This window comes from Lipotes vexillifer, unplaced genomic scaffold, assembly GCF_000442215.2.
Source record: "Lipotes vexillifer unplaced genomic scaffold, Lipotes_vexillifer_v1.1 scaffold216, whole genome shotgun sequence".
Classification (NCBI taxonomy): domain Eukaryota; kingdom Metazoa; phylum Chordata; class Mammalia; order Artiodactyla; family Lipotidae; genus Lipotes; species Lipotes vexillifer.
Window position 1 is genome coordinate 1,137,449 of NW_006779100.1, and position 6,338 is coordinate 1,143,786.

A 6,338-nucleotide genomic window follows, 5' to 3' on the forward strand; every position below is an offset into this window, starting at 1 on the left:
GACAGCAACTGTAATAACCAAGAATGGTATTTTAGTTAGGTTGAGGGTTGTAAATTACAGAGACAATCTCTGTAAGGCACCTCAAGCAATTGGGCATCATCATAAGTGACACAGAGAGCAAGAAGGGGCCCAGAATTTCAAGAGTACTGGATTCAAAACAGTTCAAATGGGACTTCAGTTGCTGGAGTCTGTGGATCCTCATTCTAGGGTGCTCTTATTAATGGGATTCAGTGACTCTCTCTTAGGTACTGTGTTCCTTCCCCCACCCCTTTTTACTCTGTATGCCTTTTCTATATTTCATAGTTTCTACTTAATGCAGTTTCTGCTTCCTTACAACTTTGCCTTGCCAGGCTCCTCAAGCTCCAACTTTAATTCTTGGATTCTCTTTTGTTTTAACTCACATGTTCCCATCACGTAATTCTTTTTAATTTTTTTTAAAATTTATTTATTTATGGCTGTGTTGGGTCTTCGTTTCTGTGTGCGGGCTTTCTCTAGTGGTAGCGAGCGGGGGCCAGTCTTCATCGCGGTGCGCGGGCCTCTCATTGTCGCGGCCTCTCTTGTCGCAGAGCACAGGCTCCAGACGCTCAGGCTCAGTAGTTGTGGCCCACGGGCCCAGTTGCTCCGTGGCATGTGGGATCCTCCCAGACCAGGGCTCAAACCCATTTCCCCTGCATTGGCAGGCAGACTCTCAACCACTGTGCCACCAGGGAAGCCCCACGTAATTCTCTTTTTACTTCTTAATTCCAAATCCAAAGAGAATCCAAAGAGGGAGAGTTAAGTAGTTCAGCTCATCTTTTCATGCCAGGGTACATTATAGGTTTTTGGCCAGCCAATGGATGGGTTGTTCTTGAGTCAGGAGCTTACTTGTGGTCTGAGCAGTAGTGGCAAATTGCCCAGGGTCAGGTGGTAAGAAAAAAAGTAGCTGTGGGTAGATCAGTTTCCTGCAGGAAGGGTTTTGGGCATATTAAACTCTGTGAGTGATTCTTAGATAGTATGCGTTAGTAGAGTTGTTTCTTTTCAGTGAATGTTTATTGAGTACCTAATGTTTTCCAATGCTAGGTTTTAGGGACTTCGAAGATAAATAAAATATTTGTTCTCTTTGTCATGGAAGTCACAGTATTATAAAGGGTAGACGTAGATTAAAGAAAAAAGTTACAGCACAAACTAAGTAGTAAACTACACAAATATTCATTCATTTATTCAACAAATAGGTAATGAGCACTTACTATGCGCCTAACCCTGGAGATTGAACAGCAAAAAATGTCAGCTCCATGGAACTTCTGTTTCAGTGTAAGCTTGAGGAGACACAAATAATAAACACTACTGTAATATGTTGGATGGTGATCAGTGATATGGAGGGAAAAAAAGCAAGAAGGTAGAATTAAGGATTGTCGAGGATAGGAGCTGCAATTTTAAATACGAAAAGTTTCTCCAAGAGAGTGATACTTGAGAAAGATCTGAAGGAGGTGAAAGAATGAGCCAAGAATTTATCTGCATAAGAGAATTCCAGGCAGTGAGAATAGCCAGTGCAAAGGCCCTGCATTGCCCTGTGGAGGGATACCAAGGAAGCTAATGTATCTGCAGTGGAGGAACTAGAGCGGGTGAGAAATAAGGTCAGAAAGGAAAGGGAGGGGCAGGGCACCAGATCGTAGGACGTTTCTAGGCTTGTGAAAGAGTTTTAGTTTTTACTCTGAGTCAAGAAGCCACTGCAGAGCTTTGAGCAGAGGAGTGATGTGGTCCGACTTATATTCTAACAAAAGAACATTGGCTGTTCTTAAGAATAGACTCCTGTTAAGAACAGACTCAAGAGGGCCAGGAAGAAAGCAGGGAGACAAGAGTCGGAGGCTTTAGCAATAATCCAGGTGAGGGTTAATGGCGGTGTACACTAGGATGATTGCAGTAGTAATGCTGGGGAGAGGTCATATTCTGGCTATATTTTGTAGAACAGAGAGGATTGCTGACGAATTAGATGTGGAGTCAGGGACAACTCAAAGGTTTGTGTTCTGAGGAACTAGAAGAATGGAATTGCCATTAACTAAGATGTAGAATATTATAGCAAGAGCAGATACTGGGGGACAACATCAGTAGCTTGGTTTTGAATGTGCTAATTTTGAAATGCCTGTAGGATCTGCAAGTGGAGATACTGAGTAGGCAGTTAGGTATACTGGCATGAGTCTGGAGTTCAGGGGACAGTTATGAACTGGTGTTAGAAATATGGAAGTCACATAGATCTATGCTGTCCAATGTGGCAGCCATTAGCTACATGTGGCAATTTAAATTTAAGTTAAATGACATTAAAAATTCAGTTTCTCAGTTGCTTTAGCCACATTTCACGTACTCAACAGCCACATGAGGCTTAAGGCTCTTGTATTGGACAGTGCAGATGTGGAACATTCCCATCACCACTGGAGTTCTATTGGACAGCACTGAAAGATGACATCTGATGTTATGGACCTGGATAAATTTCTTGTTTTATGGACCTAGATAATTAGTGAGAATGGAGAAAAAGAGATTCAAAGACTGAACCCTTTAGTAGAATTCCCTGCGGTCCAGTGGTTAGGACTTGGCACTTTCACTGCTGGAGCCTGGGTTCAACCCCTGGTCAAGGAACTAAGATCCCACAAGCCTCACGGTGCAGCCCAAAACAAAACAAAATAAAATGAAACAGGAAGACTGAGCCCTTTATATAAATGTATATACATAAATACACAAATTGGTGGTGATGATGGGATGGTGGGGCATTAAGGGCAGGCTTCCTTTTTTTTTCCATGAACTAAATTTGCCAAGTGGATAAGGGGACAAAGACATCCCAGACACAGGGAATAGTGGGTGTTAACAGAAGTATAAAACAGCACAGTATAGTTGGGGAACTATAAGAGAGCTGGCAGTTTTGGAGCAAGGCCATATTATTTTAGTATAGTTAAAAAAAAAAACACGCACAACTCCAAACCTCTTCTTTGCTTAAACAGTTTGGGACTAAGCATGTGATGCTGAAGCTAATCAGTCCAGGTCTAATTGGAGGGCAGAACGAGAAGGGGAAAAAGAATTTTCCTTGTCATTTGTAAACTGTAAAGGGGAATGGATGTAAGAATTAAATTTAGAGAAATGGATACTACCTTGCAATAGATACTACCTGTTTCTTTCAGCGATAAAAATTAAATGTGATATTAATTTTCTATCTTTTGAAGATTTGTTCTATAAAGACCTGAAGGTTACTTAGCAGGGACTGGGGTTTCTATCTGGATTGGGGGCAAACTGAAAAAAGTTGATGTAACTAATCACCTATGGTTTTGATGAAATGTATTCATACACAATCGCCAGGCCCCATCCTGGAAGCCAATCATTTCCGAACATGTTTTTTCAAGATGTTAGTTTGTTTTAATAGAAGGTTGTTATCCTCAAACTACCATATTCTTGGTTTTCTTTTTGTTTTTGTTTTTTTCGAGTTTGCAAAAAGCAATAACTTAAGCCACAGGGGAAAAAAACCCCACAAATATGCTTTTCACCAATTAAAAGAAACTCTCTCCATTTACATGTGTTTTGAACTACAAGAACCTAAAATTTTTAAAAAGGATTTCACTAGAATAAAAAAAAACTTTGAAAAGTAGAATCTATTAGACTCTCACGTTGTCATTCTAGGCTTCTGCAGTTAAAGACCATGTCATTATTTCCATTATACTTACCTCCTAATTTTCAGGGCTTATTAGCCCGGCTGTAAAAAATTGCTCCGGTTGAAATTTGGCAAGCTGACAAGGCTGCGTGCCAGAAGTAATTTACTATCCAGTGTGGTTCACAAAGTAAAAGAAGCTATATATGATAGAAAAAGAAATGAAAAGTTCCTGGTTGCAAATATTTTAATGTGTGTGATGTGTGTCACCTCAAACTTTTCAGCTTTGTTGTTAGCAACGTGAGGTAACATGAAAGGTTTGAAAGGTACAGATGCTTTGCATTCACATCAAACTGAGGGATACGATGTTCTTAGGCATCAAAGACCAGACTCTTGTCTATCACTTCTGCTCTAACTTTGAAGTCTACCAGGGTTCTCTGTGTGGGAGAAGCAGACAGGGGACTTTGAACAAGGTAGGGGGATGGGATTCCAGGTGTCTCTCCTCTCATTATCACTGAAATTAGGTACTTCTCTTTACCTAATAATAATAACAATAATAATAATGAAAAAAAGAGAGGAAAGTTTCTTTTTCTGCTGTTGTTGCTTTTTTTTTTTTTTGGCTGCATCACGCAGCTTCTAGGATCTTAGTTTCCCAACCAGGGGTTGAACCCAAGTCCCAGCAGTGAAAGTGCCGAGTCCTAACCACTGGACTGCCAAGGAATTCCCTTTTCTGCTGTTTTTAACCACTGAGCTGTTGGTGAACTTAATCTTCAGACATGACAATGAATACTCTAGGGAAGAGTTCAAGTTTACTTTGAAATTAACATTTAAATAATTTGAAGGCCATAATAGAAATTTTAACTTGATTTGCAAACATCTGGTTACTGTTCATCTGCCAGACTCCTTAAAAGATTGTCTTGGGGGGCTTCCCTGGTGGCGCAGTGGTTGAGAGTCCGCCTGCCGATGCAGGGGACACGGGTTCGTGCCCCGGTCCGGGAAGATCCCACATGCCGCGGAGCAGCTGGGCCCGTGAGCCATGGCCGCTGAGCCTGTGCGTCCGGAGCGGGTGCTCCGCAACGGGAGAGGCCACAACAGTGAGAGGCCCGCGTACCGCAAAAAAAAAAAAAGATTGTCTTGGGACCCTAACTGAGACCCCTCTTTACTATTTTCCAAACTGTCTCGCGAGCATTGCAATGGGGCCAAGTGTTTCTCTAACGTGGGGTGAGCAGGGTACATCTTTCTGGGATTAATCTTACTTGACAAGCTGGGGAAAAACCCACAATAATTTATATTCGAACAAATACTAATCTATTGTGGGCTAGAATGCAAAATTCAGATGAACTCTTTCAGAGAGGGAGAAGGCTTTGGTCTTTCGTGTTTCAATATTTTGACCCTGCCACACTCCTAAAAATAATAGTTGAAGCTCTTGAAGAGAACAATATCCTCGAAGAGACAGCTGGTCATTAATTTTTTCTTTTAAAGTATAATTTTCATAAAATGCACGAATCTTTTAAAAATAATTTTTATAACTTTAAAAAAAATTAATTTATTTTTGGCTGCATTGGGTCCTTGTTGCTGCGCGCGGGCTTTCTTTTAGTTGCGGCAAGTGGGGGCTACTCTTCGTTGCGGTGCACGGCCTTCTCATTGTGGTGGCTTCTCTTGATGTGGAGCACGGGCTCTAGGTGCGCGGGCTTCAATAGCTGTGGCACATGGGCTTCAGTAGTTGTGGCTCGCAGGCTCTAGAGCGCAAGCTCAGTAGTTGTGATGCACGGGCTTAGTTGCTCGCCAGCATGTGGGATCTTCCCGGACCAGGGCTCAAACACGTATCCCCTGCATTGGCAGGCGGATTCTTAACTGCTGCACCACCAGGGAAGCCCCAAGTGCATGAATCTTAAGTATATACCTCAATGGATGGATTTTTATATACGTATACATTCATATAATGGCCACCTAGATCAGATATAGAAATTTCCAGCACCCAGAAGGCTCCCTTGTGCCCCCTACCAGTCCGTACCTGCTTACTAATCTGACATCTATGGTGAATTTTAAAGGTCAAATAAAAGACTAAAGATATGTCAAGCTTTCTGAGGTACACCTTAGAACTCCAGACTCAAGAGCACTTTTTCTCAGGCCCTTGGGTTCCTTACTTAGAAGGTGTGCTCAACTAAGGATTCTGAGACCCAGTGGCCATTATGCAAACACAGTTTCTTCTGCTGTATTGGTCTTTCTCTATTAGGTGCTTTTTACCTCTTCAAGAGCTCCTTCTTGTGTGGATATTTTAAAATGTTTGTGATAGGAGTAGAAGAGTTAATATATAAGAAACTTAGAACAGTGCACATAGGAGCTGGGCACATAGTAAGTCCTAAATAAGTGATAGCTATTATTATGAGATACAGAAGAGACACAAGAAGGCTTTGCCATTACCGTTATGATAATTCCTAGAGCAAGATAAGCATAGAAGCTAAATTTGAAAATAAGGGAGGAAAGTGTTTATAGTTGGGTTGATTTGATGTAGTTATCCATCAAATTTGCCTTGAAAGGAAAGATTACAATCTCTCAGAGCTTGCTGACTCCTTTGGACCTAAAGAACATTTAGTACATTTTCTTATTCTGTCATGATTTTACTAATTGAGTGCTTATTATATTTTAGGCATTGTTCCCAGGTATCGAAGTAGACAAAACAAACAAAAATCCCCTGCCCATATGGACCTTACTTTCTAGTGGCATTCCT